General features: G+C 43.0%; 1 protein-coding gene across 1 annotated transcript in view; it reads left to right on the top strand.

Moving 5' to 3' along the window:
- Positions 1–1,141: 1,141 nt before the first annotated feature.
- RGS17 (regulator of G protein signaling 17) overlaps positions 1,142–21,487 on the top strand; it is a 97,767-nt gene continuing 77,421 nt past the window's right edge. Inside the window, exon 1 of the mRNA XM_028510292.2 lies at positions 1,142–1,341. The gene's annotated coding sequence lies outside the window, so the exon portion shown is untranslated. The remainder of the gene's footprint in view (positions 1,342–21,487) is intronic.

Genomic DNA, 21,487 nt, shown 5'->3' with positions numbered 1-21,487 from the left:
TAAGAAACAACTGGCAGACCAAAACCGGTCCAGGAAGCACACTTTGAAGAGCAATCACACTCATAATAGAACTAGAGAAGGGGGCCCTGGAACAAACCCTGGGGCATATCTAATTCAAGGGGGGGGGGGCGGGGCGGGGGCGGAGGGCTGTTCACTAAAGCAGCCTGAAGCAATCCCGGCACTTGAATGAATGAGCTCACCAGCAAGGGATAATCATATGTATTTACGAGTGATCAGTTGCAAATAGGTATGAGAAAAAAGCCTCATCATTCCTACCAGGAACTCGCCCCTCTTCCCACAGATGACACATCTGAAGAAACACACCCGCTTCCGTAATTCACCCTCACAAACACTTCAGTCTAATCACAGGAGACGCAATCTAGCGCTCAGGATGCATTAAGTATCCAAAGCGCCTCCTCTACCAAGCTAGGCTCCGCTTGTGAATGCAACAATGATCAGATATGATAGCTACCGAGCTGTCCCTGTCCCTAAAGGATGCTCCCAAGCATCAACACCTCTGTCAATAATTCAAGACTTGCCTTATCGTGGCTCTGTCACTCAAAACTCTGTCTCCAGGGGGCCAGACGCCTGAAACCGAACATATGCCCCAGCCCAGAGGGCACCTGGAATAATTCTTAGGGAAAATGGTCAGATTTCTGGTGAAGGACGTCAACAAAGTAAGGAACTCTCCACACAGTCCAGCCTTTGGTATGCAAGACTTGTTTAACTTCGCACATTCTTGAACCCAACCCCCACCCTCTGGCCCCCGCCACAGCAGTGCGGTTCGGTCCCTGAAAGACGTCCTCTGGTTTCAGGAATCCTCCTGCAGGGCTTGACAAAATAACTCGGGCTGCGGATGAACTTGAAGTTGGAGGAGCCTGGGGCCAGAGCCTCTAATCCAGAAAGACTCCCTGGTTTCCACGGCTCCCGTGGAGCTCCGGGACCCCAGCCTCCGGAGCCCGAAGCCCCACCGGAGACTCCCCGCACCGTGGGCGCGGGACAGTGGCGCGCTCGCGGGGGCCGGGCCACCGGGCGAGGGGCGGGGCTGTGATTCAGGCGGCCGAGCGCCAGGGGGAAGAAGCGGCTCGGAAGACTCAGCTCAGCGAGGGGCTGAGCCCGCCTAGGAGGCGCATGCGCGCAGCCGCGCGGCTCCGGCTCCCTCCCCGCCCACCGCTCCCTTTCCCCCGCCTCCCCTGCATCCTCGCCTCTCTCCCTCTCTCCTCGCCCGCTGGGTGCTGAAGTTGGACGGATGGCAGCGAACAGGCTCCGCTAGAGGACCGAGCAGCCCAGCCTAGCGCCCCCGGACCTGTCCGTGCGCTGCCCACACCCCCAGGCTCCTGGGTAAGATGTTGCCACTGAAGCCGAGCGGTGCTAAGTAAATGACAGCAAAATGTCTGCTTTGCACCAATGGATGAATTTTTTAAAGGTGGTGGGAGAGGGAGATGAAGGCTGGAGGGGGCGGAGAGCGCAACCGCCGATGCCCAGGTGGGGGAGGCTGCCGTGCTGGGGTCTCGGAGCTGCTCGTGGCGCCCGGGCAGGGAGTGGGGCCGCACCGCAGGTTTGGGAAGTTGAATCCCGCGTTGTTGCCTCTGCTCGATCCGCTCGCTGGCCCCGGTGTTGCGGGACGACTGGGAGAGTGTCCTGCCCGCCCGGGGGAACCCTTGATCCGGTCTCTAGAGGGGAGCTGAGCGCCTTCTGGTGACTGACAGAGAGGGCTGTGCTGGGGGCGGCGGAGACCCCGCGGGGGCGCGAGATCCTGCGGGGTTTTTCTGGTTGGTTGTTGGAAAACCGAACGTGAAATTAACAGTGTCCAATCCACCGATCACCTGGGGCGGAAATTTTTTTTTTCTTTACCTTTGGTAAAAATGCATGATTTCAGGTGGGGAAGGTGTAAAAACAGCATTGCAAAAACGCATACCTTCAGCTTCTGAGGTGTCCGTGTGGGTAGGGGGTGGGGGTCTCTTTTGTTCCTTCCCCTCCTCCTAGTCGAAGGAAAAGCAGCTCCTGTGTGCTCGGCTTGGGGTAGATTCACTGCCGCGGAGGGGACGAGGAGGAGGGACGCCCACCCAAGCCCTAGCCGCTGCCCGGGTGGGTGGACTCGAGACTCCCTAGCTGTGGGTGATGATGATTCCTTTTATTATCGATGGATCACAGTGTATAGCTGCCTCCTCGCCAGCCTCCCTCTTCCTCTCCTCTGCTTGTGCTGCGGCAGAGGCTGGGCGCAGACACTCCGCGGTTTCCTCCCCTTCTTGCTACCTCCCTGTCTCGGTGGATGATGTCGGAGGGCTTGAGGATGGCGGAGGGACGCAGCTGGCCTCGGGGCCCCGGTTGCTGAGATGCTCCTCACGAGCAGGAGGTTGCTGGCAGGGTGTCCGGGGCAGCCCGCGCCATCCTCGCGAGTCCTCGGGCTCCTGGAGGCAGAGGCGGGGTCGCCTGGTCAAAAAAAAAAAAAAAAAAAAAAGTCCCCTGCGCGGGGACCCGCCCTGCGCCCCGAGCTTCCATCCGGACCCCGGACACTCGCTCACCTGGGCAATCCGCGTAGGTCTGGCAAGGCTGCCGAGGGCTCCTAGCATAGTTGCCTCACCTCCACGACCCTTTGATAAATGTATCCTTCTGTAAGAGTCACTGGAAGGTTTGTCTAGAGAACTTTGCAAGCTTCCCATGGCTGTTTCATTTTTTAAAATTGCTTTACAGCGAGATTATTTCCATCGTGGGATGGCTATCGCAAATAAGAAAGAGGAATCTTGTAGTTAGGTTCCCATCTAGAATAAGCATTTCTGAGCTGGGATGTCATCTGCATTTCCGGCGTTCACACACACTGGTTTTCTTTCTGAAAATCATTTAATTGGAGAAATGAAACACAATTTTTACGCTAGTAATAAAAAATAATGTTTTCCGCCTGATTCCGTAGCTGCTAGACACTGTGTATTAATTTTGAAAACTGAGACATTTTAAATTCTGTTTGTTTCTAAAGTTCTTTGTAGGAGTAGTAGCAGGTATCCATGGAAAACATGCATTATCGCACTAAAATCTAATGATAAGCTGATTTGTACTCACTAATTCAAAGGAATGAGCAGTTTGATCTCCAGTTGAGTTACTATTATTAACCTATTTCCTCTGTTAGCAGTAAACTAAAACAGTAATTAGCACACTCACGGGAGAGTAGATTTATTCACTATTTTTGTAATCTTAAAAACTATTTCGAGAGAAACTATGGGAGAGTAGTTTATTTGCAATTTTTGAAGATGAGCAAAGCAAGTGTTCATTATTACAGAGTATTGGGTGGTATCATTTATGAAATAAGCTCAGTTTCCGCCGGAGTGACACCGTGATCTCAGAACCCTGGGCATTCACCCATCATCCCGAATTTGTAACCTGAAACATTACGAAAACCACTTGATTCACAGAACAGATCGCATAAGATGTTGTGCCAATTTCTACCCTTTTTTGCTCCAGTTCATCAGCTCTTCCTGGGTATTTAGTCCCCATGGAATGGAATTAACCAGGCGAGTTCACTTGACCTTACTGTATTGGCCAGCTCTGAATTCGAATCTAAAAAAATTCTAGTTGACTCAGACTAAAAGGTAAGGAAGCATTTACCTGGTAGTCTACACTTGTAGAGACAGACAATGGTCTTCGTCTCAGAAGCTAATTTGCTGAAATATATGGACTTTTCTAGAAAAGTAAAAGGTGGACATGGACAAAGTATGGAGGCCAGAGGGATGGGAATGCTTCCAACCGCCATTCTGCTGAGAATCCCTTTTCTAATAGTCCAGCCCTGCTTACTTAACCATGAAGACACTGCACCCCCCAGAAGTGCAGGTGCACAGGCCACTGTGTACCCAGTGGGTCAGATGAACACTATGTATGTGATGTTACAAGGCATGCATTTAATCTGATTACTACAGTTACAGTTTAAGTATGAGTGCATTTACAGGCTTAAAACTGTAGGACATTTCCAGAGGGATGTCTGGGATTCTCAGAAGTATTATAAGTTTCAGCCCTGGTGGGTGTGGCTCGGTAGATTGAGCGCTGGCCTGTGAACCAAAGGGTCACCAGTTCAATTCCCAGTCAGGGCACATGGCTGGGTTGGGGGCCAGGTCCCCAGCGGGGGGCATGCTAGAGGCAACCACACACTGACGTTTCTCTTGCTCTTTCTCCCTTCCCCTCTCTCTAAAAATAATTGAGTAAATTAAAAATCTTAAAAAAAAAGAGTTCAAATTCTGGAGTCAGGCAAACCTGGATTCCCAGCCCTGTTCTGAAAGAAAGAAAGAAAGAAAGAAAGAACGAACGAAAGAAATAAAGAATAGAGAGATAAGATAGAGAGAGAAGAGAAGGAAGAGAAGGAAGGAAGGAAGAAAAAGAAAGAAAGAAAGAAAGAAAGAAAGAAGGAAGAAAAAAAGAAAGGAAGAAAGAGAGAAAGAAGGAAGGAAGGAAGGAAGGAAGGAGGAAGGAAGAGAAAGAAAGAAAGACAGAAAGAAATAAATAAAGAAGAAAGAAGAAAGAAAGAAATACAGGAAGAAAGAGAAAGAAAGAGGAAAGGAAGGAAGGAAAGACGGAAGGAAGGAAGGAAGGAAGGAAGGAAGGTTGGTTATAAGTTCTTATGGAAAGCTTAACAATATAAAACAATCCTTTCACATAGGTAGCAGAACTCTTAGGGCTAGATGGAGGATACTCTCATTTTCCCATCTCTTTCCATCTCCACGTATCCCTCCAAGATGTTCCTAATAGCCAAAGGAAGTCTTTTAGACCACTGTTCCTGCCATTGTGCCCGCACCTAGCACAATATTTAGCAAAAACCAGGTGTTCGATAAGTATTTCTTAAATGGATACATTCTGCACAATGGACATGGTTCACAAAAGTCATCTAGGATTTGGGATTATATTTTTTAAAAGAATGCTCATGCTTCTTATGAAGTACACTAGTTCGAGATCTTAAAGATCATGTCCATAGCCCTATATCTTTTGAGGAAGTAGTTTTTAGAATTGCCACTTGGTCGGTATGCATGTTTTTAGTATAACGTTTATATTATTGATTTGTTTACAAATTATAAAAGCAACACATGCTCATATTAGATCCCCTAGGACAGATTAAACAATCTATAAAACACAAAGTTTAAATTCCCTGTGGGGAGGCATGGATGTGATGAACATGAGCTTTGGGTCAAGCTGACCTTGGCCTGTGTCCCGGCTCCTCCATTTAATAGCTCTGTCACCAAGATCAGGGGAGCCTCAGTTTCCTCACATACACAACAGAGGTAAAGACCCGCCTCCCAACATGAGTGTAGCCTGGTCTGAGTACTTACAATCACTCTAATGCCTTAAGAACCGCTATTGAAAATACTGGGCGGTTTACCACCGTTTCCTATGCATAAATGGACTTTTTTTAAGAGTTAGAATCCTATTGTAGAACTTCATACTTGCTTTTTAGAAAATTAGCAATACGTTGCTGGTCTTGCCCAAGGAAGTGAAATTGGTATTTTTAATACAATGTAGTGACTATGAAATAATTCATCTTATGGATGTCTTCCTTTATCTAGCCATTCTTTTATTTTTGAATTTTTATTTTATGTCCAGTATTTTACAGTTTTAACCTATATGCATCCATATATGTGGGTTTTGGCTGTCTGTCTGTATGGCATTTTTTTTTTCCTGTTAGCTTCAATGGTTAGAACATCTAACACTTGCCAGCATGATACCTTCTTTTTAAATATCCTGGCTCACTTGATGGGTAAAAAGTATGTTTTCTAAACTTTTATTTCTTTGGTTATTAAAAATGCTAATTAAATTTTTGACATGGTTATAAGGACAATTTTAAGGCTGGCTTGTTCAAGTCTTTTGTCCATTTTTCCATTGGTATTCTGGTACACCTTTCTTATTCATTTGAGTGCTAGTGTTAGTTTTTTTAAAAAAGGCAAAAGCCAACATCGGAAAGCGCGGAGTGACAAAGAAGACACGTGGCAAAGGCCACGGAGTGCACTGTGGCTGAAGCAGACTCCCGCTCCCACGGAGTGGAGCAGACATTGTCAGAGGCTGCACATGCATCGGCTGTGGGATTAGGCTGCCGTGGTGCCCGTCACGTACTGCCACCTGCCACCATGCCTGGGCTTCCCAAAGGGCACAGTTGCTTTCACAATTATCACTTAATGGTTGGGGTCTGTCATTTGTCTCCTTGGGCACCGTGCACACGCACTCACACCTCACTGTGAATGTTGGTACACGAGGAGCTCCCGAATTTCCATGGATTGTTTCTGCCAGTAGTCAGATGACAGACCATTTGAGTTTCCCTGAAATAAATGAAATTGAAAGGAAACATGAGAGTGGACGGAGGCCCTACAGAGCATTCCTTGAACGTTCTCATCAGGATGAAATCAATTACGTTTAATTACACAACCACGTCAGATTAGAATCATATCGCAAATTTTAAGCTGTAGGTGAAATTTAAATGCTTAAACGGTAAAAATCAAATCTAGTCTCTTAATGAGGTCCATGTGTGTAGTGCTTCCCATAATTCGGGGCTCTGGGAAGCTCCTGGTTTTGACCCTTTTCATTCCATGACTTTTGACAAATTTGGTTTCAAAAGCTTATAGATTTAGTTTGAAAACTCTATTAAAAAGTTGTTTCGATATTAAACTAACTAGAGTGTGTAAAATTTCATCATTATTGCTAGTTCCAGTTTGTCCAGTATAGTAAAACCGTCAGTAATTAATTCAGAATCAACGAACCTGGAATTTGTAATGAATGGGAGGCCCCAGGAAGGGAAGCAGTGAGTTGTGCTGCAACACAAAATCTTCTTTCAAGTAGAACTGGATTTGAATTCTTGCTCCACTATTCACTAGATATGCAGGCTTTTTAATTAGCTTATATAAACGTTTCATACTTGAAATTCTAGCATGATGTGTGCTTCCTTGGGTCCAACTTCTTTGGGACTCTCTGAGCTTCCTGGACTTCCTGGAAGTCTATTTCCTTTGCTAGATCAGAGAAGTGCTCCTTCATTATTTTTTTCAAATAAGTTTTCAATTTCTTGTTCTTCCTCTTCTCCTTCTGGTACCCCTACGATTCAGATGTTGGAATATTTAAAGTTGTCCCAGAGGTTCCTAAGCCTCTCCTCATTTTTTTGAATTCTTGCTTCTTCATTCTGTTCTAGTTGAATGTTTATTTCTTCCTTCTGCTCTAAATCAAGATTTGAGTCCCCATTTCCTTCCCTTCACTGTTGGTTCTTATAATTATATTACCCAAGATTAAAGATAAGGAGAGAATCTTAAAAGCAGCAAGAGAAAAGGAGACAATTACCTACAAAGGAGTTCCCAGAAGACTATAAACTGATTTCTCAAAAAAAAAAAAAACCCAAAAAACAAAAAAAAACAAAAAAAAAAACCCTTGCAGGCAAGTAGGGGCTGGAAAGAAGTACTCAAAGTCATGAAAGGCAAGGACCTACACCCAAGATTACCCTGTCCAGCAAAGCTATCATTTAGAATGGAAGGGCAGATAAACTGCTTCCCAGGTAAGGTCAAATTAAAGGAGTTCATCATCACCAATCCCTTATTATATGAAATGTTAAAGGGACTTATCTAAGAAAAAGAAGAAGATCAGAACTCTGAAGTATAAAATGATAACAAATTCACAACTATCCACAACTGAACCTAAAAACAAAAACAAACTAAGCAAACAATTAGAACAGAAACAGAACCTCAGAAATGAAGATCACAGGGAGAGTTATCAGCAAGGAGAAGGAGAATGGGAGAAAAGGTATAGGGAATAAAAAGCATAAATGGTAGGCATAAAATAGACCGGGGGAGGTTAAGAACAGTATAGGAAATAGAGAAGCCAAAGAACTTGTATGTACGACCCATGGACAGGAACTAAAGTGGGGGAATGCAGGAGGGAGGGTGAGGTGCAGGGCAGAGGGGAGTGAAGGGGCAAAAAGAAATGGGACGACTGTAATAGCATAATATATAAAATATACTTTAAATAAAATAAAAAATAAAAGAAATTCTAGCATGAGTAATAAATATCTAAAATACCTCTAAATTTCCTTTTTTTTTTTTTTGGTTTTTTAATTTTTTGAGTCTTCAAGTATCTATTTTAGTGTATTTTTTCTATTACCATTTATGCCCCCTATACCTTCTTCCACCTCCACCCACCCACCTTTCTCCCCACCCCCTACAATCACCACGCTATTGTTCAGGTGTCCATGAGTTCTTTCTCTTTTTTTTTTTTCTTTTTTTTTTCTGGATCCCTCCACCCCCTACCCCTACCTAGCCATCAGCTCTCTCTAAATTTCTTAAACTTTATATTTGAGATTTAAAAAAAAATCTCTGAGTCAATATTATAATTTTATTATAGACAATGAATGTGTTTCACAAAGCAAATATTTACTTTTTGGTATTAGGTCACAGGCTTTGCACAGTACTGCTGATTGGCTGTTGAAATACAAAGGTTATAATTCAAGAGTCACAGCATTACAATAAAACAGACACAACTCCAAGGGAAATGATAACATGAATGAAATGAGCAGGTAATGTTTATTTCATTGCATAAATTATGTCAGATCTTCTGAATGGCATAGTGACTTACATCCAGTGAAAACTCTTTTGTGAAAACAGACAACACTGTCCCTATTTACTTCTCGAAGCAGTGAAAGGCGGGAGCGTGTCTTGGGCGTGCTACGAAAAGCTATCTAATCTAGAGATTTTACGAGCCAGTGTTGGTTCTAGGAAGACCAACCCGTGTCCCCACCCTGTTTCCCTCAGCTCTGCTCCTTCTCCAGGCTTCCGTTAATCAAAATCAACAACTATTTGAAAGTCTCCTGTATGAAAAGTAGCCATCTATATAATTTAATTTAGAGAATGTAAAAAAGCATATGGGGAATTGCCCTGAAAAGAAAAGGGCTTTGAAAGCAGAAAATGTAATTTGGTAGGAAAAGCTCAGATTTTGAATTCAAATAACCAGGATTTAACCTTAACCTTGTTGAGCCTTGGCATCATTATCTGTAAAATTGAAGAATGTCCATACTTCAGTGTTGAAGGACTCAATGAAATTTTGTCTATAAAAATACTTCATATATATGCAATCACTCTGAGATTGTTAGATGCTGTACTACAATTAAATAATTAAAATAAACCCAAGAAACACTGTTTAGGTGATAAGTCCTTAAAGGATTTTAATTCCTTGCCAGTATTTGTCTTAACTAATGGTCATTATAAACGTTGAAGTTGCTCTCTGTATATTTGCTGTGTTATCCTTTTTTGACCAGCGCGTTTAACCAACCAGTTACATGATTCATTCATAAACATTCTTAGCACCTACTGTGTACCAGGCTCTGCGATACGACTTCTGGATGCAAAAACTGATTAAATATGTCCTTTTTCCTAATGAGCTCACCTATCAGCGTCTTCAACTTAGTATTATTTTGCTTTTATCTGGTGAGCACTGGCCATTCTAAGTTTACAAGCCACAACTACATACACCTTGGGAGTAATATGCAAGGATCTTCTTAGGGTTCAGCATTTTCGGGATAATTGATCTCAAAATGTGGAGGCCTTTACCCCTAACAAAAGCTGCTACGCAGACTCAGATAAGGGGAAGGGAAAGCAGGAAGTGGCTCTTCCCGTGGATGGCCTAACAACCACCAGCACATGCAGACAGCGAAACACACGGGAGGCTTAGCCTTCTTTGTGGACCCACCCCAACTCCCAATCCACCCTCACTGCCCTAAGGAAACATAGACCTACGTGTGTACTGTGCCTCCCCTCACCCCCACCCCGTCACGGAGAGGCAACCATGGGTAATCAGTATAACATAAGTATATTCAAGTGGGGCCGGGCTGAGCCCAGGGAGGCAGAGCGATACTCCCACCCTGCCTTGGGATCCACATTGCCCATGCAATAAAAATATAAAGTTTTCCCCCAATACTACTGCAGTTACTTCTTTGATAATAATCTTTTCGTAATATAGTAAATTGCCCAGAAATCCAGAAAACTCTCTTCAGACATATATATATATATATATATTTTTTTTTTTTTTGTAGAGAAAGAAAAAAATTTCAACACCTACTTGTAATCACTGGGGTGAGCTCTCAATCTAGCACCTACTAGATTTCTCATGACAAAGGAAGGTTAGATATCATTCATAAAATCAGGGTAAATAGCTCAGTCTCTCCTAGCAAAATGTTGTGAATATATAGTTAATTTGGCTGTGTACAGTAATAAAGTAACTTGAAGGTAAGCCAAACTAGTTTAACTTGTTTGTCATTAAACCTTGAGCTGGCCCGTGAAGAAGTAACCGTACTTGCTCATTTGAAATTTAGACACATTTCATCCTCAATTTATTTCTACTCAGCACTATTCATACAGCGTTTTATCCGTGAGCTTCATATGATGAAGAATCACTAGGAAAAAGCACAGGAAAAGCAAACATTGTGTGTGAGGGCACTAAAGTGTAGACATCCTATAAAGCAAAATAATGACCTATAGAATTACAGACTGTTATGGCTGACTGAACGCTGTATTTTGAATTGGAGTATTAAATACTCTAGTGTGACCTGGAGTCTTATTTTTTCCCTACCTGTCGGGTAGGTGAAACTTGCCATTCGATTTTTCCCCCTCTCTCTTTTTATTACTGGTGACATTATTAATATATTTATTATTTCTAAATAGATAAGGAAAGAGTATCGATTCTTTTCGTACATCTAAGACTTAAAATAGGTATTTGTGTTTTCTTTTTATAATTACGGGACAGTTAATCATGTGTTGCCTAAAATGTAAGACATATCATGAGTTCAAATGTCAAATGAGTCGAAGAAAAAAATCTTGCTATTTTATTCTCTTCTGGGAGTCAGAAACGAACTGGCCCGATTGTCATACTTCTGCTGAATTATGAGTAAATAATGTTGGTCCTTTTGATTCAAGCTCTTGGAACCCATGCTTTCTTTATCCGCTCACATCCAGTCATCTGAGTTTTTGCTGAAGAAACATTTTAGTCTCACTGGCCTTTGGTAAATCCAATGTCTAACAACCCACCTGTATTTAAATGAAGGGTGGGTTTAGTTGAAGGATCTATTTACATATCATCTTAATGCTGAAAACTAAGAGATAAAAAAAAAAATCCCTCTACGCTAGAAGTGTCTCCAAAGTTGATTATTTTGAAAAGATGATTTTGTGGGCAGGTGTCTGAGTGTATGTGTGCGTTCCCCTTTCTGTTCGTGGGTTGACAGCAGGAAGCAAGTGACCCGATGGCGGTGTGATCACGGGCGAGCGCTCGGAAGGAAAAGATACACACGGTAGAGTCTGAGGGGAGGTTCCAATGAGATAAGAAGAGAAGCCAAGCCAAACGCAGGAAGCCTGGGCTCAGAACACGAGACTATTAGCTTAAAACTCACGGTATCTTACAGGATAACATCATTCAATACATTATTATGTAACTCTGCTGTATTATGTAACCACTTCCAGTGTTATGAATTCATGGGACCGAATCTTAAGAAGGTAATTTCTTCCCATTAATTCAGTAATTTCATTGACTGAACAGCTGAGTAATGCAAGGGGCGTTTTGTGAGGTAGAGTTTCATTAAATAAATATTAACTCCAGGAAGGAAAAAAAAAATGAGAAGCACTTTCCTTGACCTGACACAGTATGGTAAAGAATTAGAAATTCTTGTGGGCCATGACAAAATTCAGTCACATGGATTTAAAAAAAAATCTGTTCCAAATATTTTTTTTAAAGTGCAGCAACTCCAAACTTTATCTTATATAAAATCTACTGTATTTCTGTGATGTAAAGAGATCTCTACGGACGGCTCTGAAACCCCAGCAGAATAAATGCACATGCTCAGCTTTGTTCTCGTGAGCAGTGGGGCAGTTCCGTGACCACATGTCTAAGCTGGTTATTAAGGCTTTGGGGAGTGACGTGTATGCTTGGAGAAGCTTGTCTACTCGGTGTCACTGAGATGAGTTTTAAGGGAATGCAGGTGTATTGCTTAGTAGGGTCACCGAAAGTAGTTACTTTGGGAACCTGCTGATTCCACCCAAAATCAATGCTGGCACTTGCTGTGCTGGCTGCTCACCACTGTCGTCCCGGGAGAGTTCTAGTCTGGTTAAACCTCAGGGGAAAAGCAGGTCCCGTGCTTGAGAGCAGAGCTCAGAGGCTGCAGTCCAAAACATTCAGTTAGGAGCAGGCAGAAGTAATGGGAGGAGAGGGCGGTCTTTTGGTGCTTCTGCAAATACGGCCTGTTGGTCTGAGTGTGCAAGTGTTTCCAAGTTTCCTTGGGGTTCGTCTAGTTATCAACGTCTCCTCTTTGTTTCTCACCTTCTTATTCAGAATTAATGCAGCTAATTGGAGTCTTACTCTGTAACTGGGAGTAGTAAAACTAAATTAGGCGTAGCCAAGGCCTAGGGAGCCTAAAGACTAACTGAAGAAAGAAATTATGTATGTAAGTTGCTGTTCCTATTGTATTCTAGGAGAGCGATAACATGCTGTGAGAACGCAGGGACTTCAGATACATTTCAGATGGCCAGGTCTGGCAAAACCTTCGTAGAGCTTGTGACTTTTTCTCAAATTATTGAAAGACAGAAATTTGACAGGCAAAATAAACAAACAAACAAACAAACAAACAAATAAATATCTTCCAGGCTCAACGACAATATATATAAAGAAAGGCACAAGCCCTGGCTGGCGTAGCTCAGTGGATTGAGCGCGGGCTGGGAACCAAAGTGTCCCAGGTTCGATTCCCAGCCAGGGTACATGCCTGGGTTGCAGGCCATAACCCCCAGCAACCGCACATTGATGTTTCTCTATCTCTCTCTCTCTCTCTCTCTCCCCCCCTTCCCTCTCTAAAAATAAATATTTAAAAAAAAAGGCACAGAACTAGGAAAACTTTAAAAAAATACTCTGTAGCATAATTTCCCAGAAGCATATGACACATACGGGAAATCACAGGATGTGAAGGGCAGAAAGGAGACAGGTGAAGAGTGAGAATAACGTTTGATAGGCATCGAGCACCGTGGGTGCTGTGCACGTGGAGATTACAGGTGAGACTAGTACTCCCTCCATTCTGTGCAGTGGGTGGGTGGGGGGTTGGGTAGCTGGGGGGCTGGAATCAGCATGGGGGTGGGAGGAACAGGATTTCAGCTACTGGAGCCTGAACTGGGAATGGGCAAAAGACCCCCAACCTAAGGCAGTGGGAAGATATCATTTTGCTCAGAGACTTCAGGATTTGGTCACCAATGAGATTCAGAGGATGTAAAAGGACCCTTACAATTCACAATGAGGATTTGGGCCCCTGTGTCTGGGTAAGACTGATGCTATTAAGATCTAGAGCAATCGACATGATGAAGAGGTTAGGGGGGAAGTAAGCTGCGTTAGTTCAGGCTGGGAAATGATTTGACCCGTCCATCCGGGTTCTAGCAGATGTTCAGCAGGCTGTTGACTCAGTAGGAAGCGACAGGTGTGACCTCAGGCTATGTCAATAGAGGCACCCAGTATCTAGGATGAAGTTGGTGGCAGTTCTGCTCTATGCTGCATATGCAAACCACAACTGGAATGTCAACCTGAACTTCTCTCCTTCTGGCCACTGTGGTTGCAGGTTTTCAGCACAGATGGGAAACTTACCAAAACCCGATAATTTATAGGAGAAGTGCTGGAGGAATTTCTACTTTCTTAACCTGGCATGGAGCGGTTCCCCTGGAGAATGTGAGGGCTTCACCGTTTGGAGAAGGGCCGTGTGAAACGATTAGACTAATTTTAAGTTGCCCCAGTGGTATAATGGGAATAATAAAACCACATGGCAGACTTGTGAGAAGATAATATGAGCTAATGCCCCTGGGACACATTTGGTGTTTAGTGTGTCTCCGCTCTTATCATTTCTCTTAAGACTAGCATTAAAATCAGTGGGTACACGCCATGGAAATAGATTTTGGCATTCTATTAGAAATGACATTTTAATACGCAGTGCTGGCTAGCTAGACCCGGCTGCCTTGAAAGGCAGGGAAGTGGTTGTCAAATGTCTGAGGAACAAACACTGAGCAGAGATGTCTTGGAGGAGATGTAAGGATGGGGAGGGTAAAGAAGGAACTTCAAGGTCTCCTTCTAACTCCAAGCTTCAAACTGCCTCTGGGGAATTTGGAATGCAAACGCAAGAGAGAAGCTAGGGCTAGAAATACAATTTGAAAGTCTTTCCCGGAAGGTGACAGTAGTGGGTTATTGCTAAAGGAAAAAATGTAGAGCACCAGGCCCCTAGAAAAGGAACCTGGGCACGCAGGAAAAGGTGGAAACTAAACACATAATACAGACGTGTATACGCTCGTGCATGACACGGCCAGGATGAAAAAAAAAGTGTTAACAAGAGAATGAAGATACCGTAGTATGCCATGGAACCCAGGAGGTGTTGTTTTTAACCAATTTTAATCATATGTGTAATCTGTTAATTTTCCAGAAAATAGTGGGGGAGGTTTAAGACGGAAGAGCAGCTAAGCTTTGCCATGTGGCCGAGTGGGTAAGAGTGAGACCAAAACCAGACGCTGCCTTGTGCAATGAGGAAGTTCCTTGCGATTGTCTAGAAAGCACTTGTGATTAATGATTTACACATCATCTATTTCCCAAAGGTTTGAGGCAGCTTAAATAGAAGCACTTTTCACACAGGGCAATGAAAATGAAACAAACTAAAGATAAGAACCCGCAGAGAGAAGTACACGGGGGGAGGGGTGAACTGGCTGCAGACGGTGGATGGGATTGTTATTGAGGCAGGAGCACTCACTCACTGCGTTTTAGCTCTGCGGTGCCAGCAGCCAGTATAAAGGGGTTACAGGACAGGTTCCCTATAATTCATTGGTTAATGAAAGAAAACAGGTTTGCAGAAGAATCTTCACTTCTTGGCACTAAATTCAAAGGAGCATATATCCCACGGATTCTTAGATAAGGAACAATGACATGTTAGACAATGGGGTAATGATGATCCCGCTGAAGACGTAGGCTGGCTCCGGATGGCTTTTTCTTTTTTAAGCCCTTGAAGGTCAAGGATGTAGTAATAAAATGTCTGGAAAAGCCAGTAAGGCAGTGGTAATTTCAGGCTAGCTGAGCATCTGAATGCTGCTGAGTCTGAAAAATCAGCATGTAAATCAGACTGAGAATGGAGGACATCCCAGGCAGGAGACCCTGGGACAGTGTAGGGAGGGACTCAGAGGGGAGAGGGCACCAAATATTGGTTTGGCCAAAAAGTCCGCTACATCTTTCCCCTAAAATAAATGACACGTTTTTCATTTTCACCAATACCTTGATTGATTTGGGTGTTTTGAGTATGTTGGCTATCTCCTGCTATTGGCTTCTAGTAGGGAGAGGCCAGGGTGCTGCTAAACATCTTCCAGGGCATGAGACAGCCCCACAGCAAAGAATTACTTGGCCAACATGTCAATAGGACCAAGAAGTTTCATAAGCCACTTCTGACATGTTCAATCAGTCACAGCACTTTCTCCATACATAGCATATTTTTTTAATGTTTCAGTTGCATTTTTACCTTTCTTGAAGTAATAAAGCCTAATGTGCCAAAATGTCACATATTTCATCTTCAATATTAAAGTGGCTGCACAAAAGTTAATCTTGATAAGTTTTTCTTTTTTAAAAAGGTTTTACTCATGTTTTAAAGAGAGGGAGAGAAACATCAATGTGGTTGCCTGAGTACCTGGCCTGCAACCCAGGCAGGTGCCCTGACTGGGAATCGAACTTGCAGTCCTTTGGTTTGCAGGCCGGTGTTCAATCCACTGAGCCACACCAGCCAGGGCTGATAAATTTTTTTTTAATGCAAGGAACTTGCACTGATATGACAGCTGTCACAATACAGTATAACCAATTGCTTTGAATGAAGTTAAAGACCACTGAGCACTACTAGAGCCATCATATGGAAAAAAACTAAATGAACTTTTTGGCGAACCCAATACCTCGCAACCTCAGGGCCTTTGCACTTGCCACTCTGCCTTAAAAACTCTCCCCCGATCTTTCTCATTTTTCAAGTTTCCGTTCAGATGTTACCTCTCCAAAGAGACCTTTTCTGAGCTCTGCCTAATGCTGTCCCTCAACCCACCTCAATTTGTCACTCCCTAACAACAATCTGTTTATTTAATTCATAGCATTTACTTCTCTGTTAAACTTATTTATTATCTGTCTCCCTTCTCCCACAAGGTAGAATGTAAACGAGCACACCATGCAATGCCAGGAACGGAGTAGGTGCTCAGTGCGTTTAAGGAATGAATATTGTGGGGGCTGGGGGTGGGGAGAAGAAAGCTCAGAGCCGAGGGGGTAAGGGACACACGGTGCGGGGGCTGTGGTGGGTGCCCCCGAACACGTTAGCGGAAAAGAGGCCGATGATCCTGATAATGACAAATTTCACACTGGGGATTTTAAGGACACTGGGGTCTGGGAGAAGAGCGCAGATTCTCTGTACATTTTCCTTTCCACTCACAAGAAGCATGGGTACTAATACGATGGTAAGTTCGTGCATAGTCACTGTTCAGGTTTCTAAGGGGTGGAGCGGAAGTGGGAAGACTAGGAAGGGCCCTACTCTGTGGCAAATTCCCCTTCCCTTTGGATACGATGGTTTAATATTACCCACTTACATTTTGGAGAACAGCTTTCGAAAATATCATTTGCTGTTTTAACATAGATCATGTCGCAGGATTCTTGCTCAGAGAAATCAGCCATTAGGGCAACTCCTTTTATGATTCCTCCTGGCAGCTAACAATAAAACACTTACTGTGTTAAAACGTGTGTGCGCACCAGTGTGTGTGCGCCTGTGTGTTGGCGGTAAGAAATGGATCAAAATGGACTAAAATGTGAATCACATCATTAACATAGCAGTAGAAAAGCAAAGGTTCCAGGTGAGAGAGGACCCTCAGTGCTGGGAAGGAGAGGAGCCGGTTCGTAGGAGGCTGGAGCACGGAGAGTAGGTGAGCCGGGAGAGGAGATGCCGTGATTGCAGAAGAGCTGTTGGAAAAACCAATGGGGAGGAGAGGACTGAACACAGGAGAGGGAATAATAGCAGCCTCTGGTGGGCGGCAAAACCAAGAGAAACTTTGTTAAAACATTTATTTTTAGGTTTCAGGAAGACTAAGTTTGTTGGCAATGAAAAAGCAAAGTTATCCGTGGAGAAGATTCAGGGACAATGCTGTGGCAAAAAAAAATCCTGGAGCACCCATTTTATTCATTCTTGAGAAATTTGAAATATTGATGAAAGTGAAAACAAATAGGAGGAAAAAGCATATAGCATTTATTATTTGTTCGTTCATTCATTCACTTATTTTAGATTGGACCATGTACTTGGGAGAAATGTTGATTAATTAGGCCCTGTTTTGGGCTTCACATCCAGAACTTCAGAGTCCAAGTTAGCAGTTCTGAGACAGTGGAATTTCCCCAAGGCTATGGACCGTTGAGGTGTTTGGGAAGCATACTAAGTTCAAAAGGAAACTTTGAACCATCTGAGTCCACTAAAATAATGGGTCCTTTCTTCCTTCATCTCTTCATTTATTAATATTTTAGTTTAACTTATTAGCCAGAAGAAAGATGTCATGGGACAAATATTACAAATTAGTTTTTCTCTGATGACTTGACTGGAAGCATCCAAAATAACAAGAAGTGTTTTCAGCTTAGAAGATGACAAAGTAAAAAAATAATCTGGTTTTTTTTCCTCTGCTGAATGAGATTTGATCATAACATTAACTGTATTACTTGTCAATTGACTAAATGTTTGGCTGTTAAGTAAGTAAAATAAGACTTTCCTGTTTATAATTTGTTAAATTGTTCCACAAGAGGATGTAGGATCTTATGTGTTCTTTTGTGTAATGAGCAAAAATGTAAATCATCAAAGTTATGACCAGGTAAGAATGCAAGTTTGAGATATGGAAATGAGCATTAAAAAGAAAAATAATGACTCCGCTTCTCACTGGGAAAGCAGTCTTTTGAATTTAATATGAAATAGGTAGATGTATACTCATTCTCTTATTTGAAAGCTAACTAATGAACTGTCATTCAAAATAAGGGGACAAACTGGTAATTGAAGTGCAGATTTAAAAAATGAAAGAAGTCAGTGCTTAACTACAGATCTTTCAAATCACAAAGCAAAAACTAAATTCATAATGTAATGTTCTATTATTTGTTTCTAATGTTCTGCTGCTCTGGGCTTTTACAGCAATAATCCGGGAGTGAAAAAGAAGTGATTCAGGAAACAGTTGTAAGTTAAAGGGATTCATGTTGAATGAGAGACGGAATTTTTGTGTTTGGCTCATCCAGTGACGTTTCTCTTTTAACAAATACTTATTGAGCAACTACTATATGCCAGGCGCTGTCCCAGGAGATTCAGATTTCTTAATGGACAAAACAGACAAAAATGCCTGCTTCCGTGAGGTATCTATGTTTGATCTTTGGTTTTTTAAATTGGCTTATAGAGGGCTTTATAAAGCATTTGGGGTCCTCTGGAAAGCAGGCTACTGAGTGTAGTATATGTAGCATCCCAAGTTCTGCGCACAGCGGGGAGAAGTGGGCTCATTTTCCTTTGGCTAGAAAGCTGACTTCCCTCCAGTGATTTCCCAGGAATGAGCGCCTGGTTCATCTTCATCCCTTAGCTGTTTTACGCGTCTGCCTGCCAAACTTGCCTCCTTGTATTCTAGGCTCTGAGGTACATTTCAGAGAATTTCGAGCATAATTAACTGAAGTAGAAGATTTCTGAGGTACATCAGAAAATTGAGACCACATTTAACAGAAGCAGAAAACCAAGAGGAATGTGTTCCAGAAATGTATATATTTAGGCAATACGATAGAAATGCAGTTCTATTGTGTCTAAGCCCTTGGGAAAATTAGGTATAGAAGCTGTCTAATGTGCAGAGCCAGAACGGAAGTGAGATGAATAAAAATGTATAAGCTGTAGAAGAGAAGAGGCAGAGACAGCTTAACATTATAAGGAAGGAAGGAAGGACACGGCCCTCTCTTTTGTTTTTGACAGGTGTTTAGCAGGTTGCCCCAGAACTGACATGAGCTCAAAGTTTCCAATTATATTATTGGAGAAGCAGTATTTCCTGAAATAACTCATTCAGAGTGCTCTGAGCTCCCTTTCTACCTGTGATCTGTCTTGGTTCGTAACGACATGCACGGTATCACAGGATGGCTTTGTTTTCAGGAGTAGCAACGGAGCAAGAAATGATGAATTATCAAGAGCTGTGAGGGATTTGATTATCACCAAGGGGAAATGAAGGGGAGACGGAACCTGAATGTATTTCAGGAAACTACAGAACTGTAGCTCGTGCTCTGGTTTGTATTTTTTTTTCCATGATGAACTTCAGAAGACATTACAAGCACTCCACCACCACATGACGCAATAATTTAAGGCTAAAAAGAGCAAGTGGTATATTTTTACAGCTGGAACTTTTAACTAGTAATGTTTTAACTTATGTATTATTGGGATGGAATTAGAATTTGATTTTCTAGCACCTGGTAGCCTAGAAAGTAAATATAAACTTAAAATTTATTTTGTACTCGTACTTGTTTTATACAAACAGTATGAAAAAAATTCATTGTGGAATTGATTTCGTTTAACTTAAAAGAACAATGAGGGACTTCCTGGTGAGATGAAATCAATTTATTTATTTTTTTTTATTTTTTTTTAATATATTTTATTGATTATGCTATTACAGTTGCCCCATTTCCCCCCTTCTCTCCCCTCCACCCTGTACCCCCCTCCCACCCACATTTCCCCCTTTAGTTCATGTCCATGTGTCATACTTATGAGTTCTTTAGTTTCTACATTTCCCATACTATTCTTGCCCTCCCCCTATCTATTTTCAACCTACATTCTATGCTACTTATTCTCTATACCTTTTCCCCCTCTCTCCTCCTCCCACCCCCCTGCTGCTAACCCTCCATGTGCCCTCCATTTCTGTGGTTCTGTTCCTGTTCTAATTGTTTACTTAGTTTCTTTTGGTTTTGCTTTAGGTGTGGTTGTTAATATTTGTGAGTTTGCTGTCCTTTTACTATACATGTCTTTTCTTTATCTTCTTTTCTTAGATAAGTCCCTTTAGCATTTCATAAAATAAGGGCTTGGTGATGATGAACTCCTTTAACTTGACCTTATCTGAGAAGCACTTTATCTGCCCTTCCATTCTGAATGAGAGCTTTGCTGGATAGAGCAATCTGGGATGTAGGTCCTTGTCTTTCATGACTTGGAATATTTCTTTCCAGCCCCTTCTTGCCTGTAAGGTCTCTTTGGAGAAATCAGCTGACAGTCTGATGGGAACTCCTTTGTAGGTGACTGTCCCCTTACCTCTTGCTGCTTCTAGGATTCTCTCCTTCGTTTTTACCTTGGCTAATGTAATGATGATGTGCCTTGGTGTGTTTCTTCTTGGGTCCAACTTCTTTGGGGCTCTCTGAGCTTCTTGGATTTCTTGGAAGACTGTTCCCTTTGCCAGATTGGGGAAGTTCTCCTTTATTATTTGTTCCAGTACGTGCTCAATCTGTTGCTTTTCCCCTTCCGATTCTGGTACCCCTATAATTCGGATATTGGAACGTTTAAAGGTGTCTTGGATGCTCTTAATCTTTTCCTCAATTTTTTGAATTCTTATTTCATCATGCTTTCCTGCTTGGTTGATTCTATCTTCCTTCTGGTCCACTGTATTGTTTTGAGACTCATATTCCTTCCTTTCACTATTGGCTCTCCTCCGCATGTCTTCCTGCATCTGTTTTATGGTAATCTGCATTCTTTCATCTAAATTTCGTCCAAAATCAACCAGTTCCATGAGCTTTCTGATCACCAGTGTTTTGAACTGCGCATCTGATAGATTGGCTAATTCTTGGTCGCTCAAAAGGATGAGTCCTGGGGGACTGATCTGCCCTGTTGAAAACATGGTTTTTTTTTCTCCGTCTCTCCTTTTTTTTTTTTTCCGGTCTGGTTCCTCTTGTTACGGTGGGGGGCGGAGCCTTAGGTGCTCACCGGGGCTGGGCACCCCAGTCGCTAGATTGTGATGTTATATGTGGGGGCGGGGCGGGAGCGGGAGCGGGAGCGGGGTGGGAGAAAACAATGGCAGTAGTTCCGTTCCCCTGGACTCAGACCCTTGTCTGGGCTTCTGGGCCGCGAGTTCTGCCCTGGTCCACAATCGCTACCCCTCTGGGTCTGCCAGCCGCAGCTTGCGTACTCAGGGATCACCGCTGCCTTCTTGCGTGCCGGATGGCTTTTGTGCCGAATTCGCGCCAAACCTTCCCCCGACCTCCGCGCACTGCCAACCCGAACCAGCCCCGTGGCCGCCCGGCTCGTCTTTTCCTACCAGTCCGGATGAACACGTCTACTTCAACTTCTTGGCTGCCCGACTTCCATTCAGATAAATCCTCTGCCGGATCTGGGTGTTATTCTGATAGTAAATTATTGTTGTAAATGATTGGTTTTCTAATCTTGGTTGTACGAGGAGGTACGGTGCGTCCGCCTATTCCTCCATCTTGCCGGAAGTCGATCAGATGAAATCAA

This window comes from Phyllostomus discolor, chromosome 4 (assembly GCF_004126475.2).
Source record: "Phyllostomus discolor isolate MPI-MPIP mPhyDis1 chromosome 4, mPhyDis1.pri.v3, whole genome shotgun sequence".
Lineage (NCBI taxonomy): Eukaryota > Metazoa > Chordata > Mammalia > Chiroptera > Phyllostomidae > Phyllostomus > Phyllostomus discolor.
This window is presented reverse-complemented; position numbering and strand designations above follow the sequence as displayed.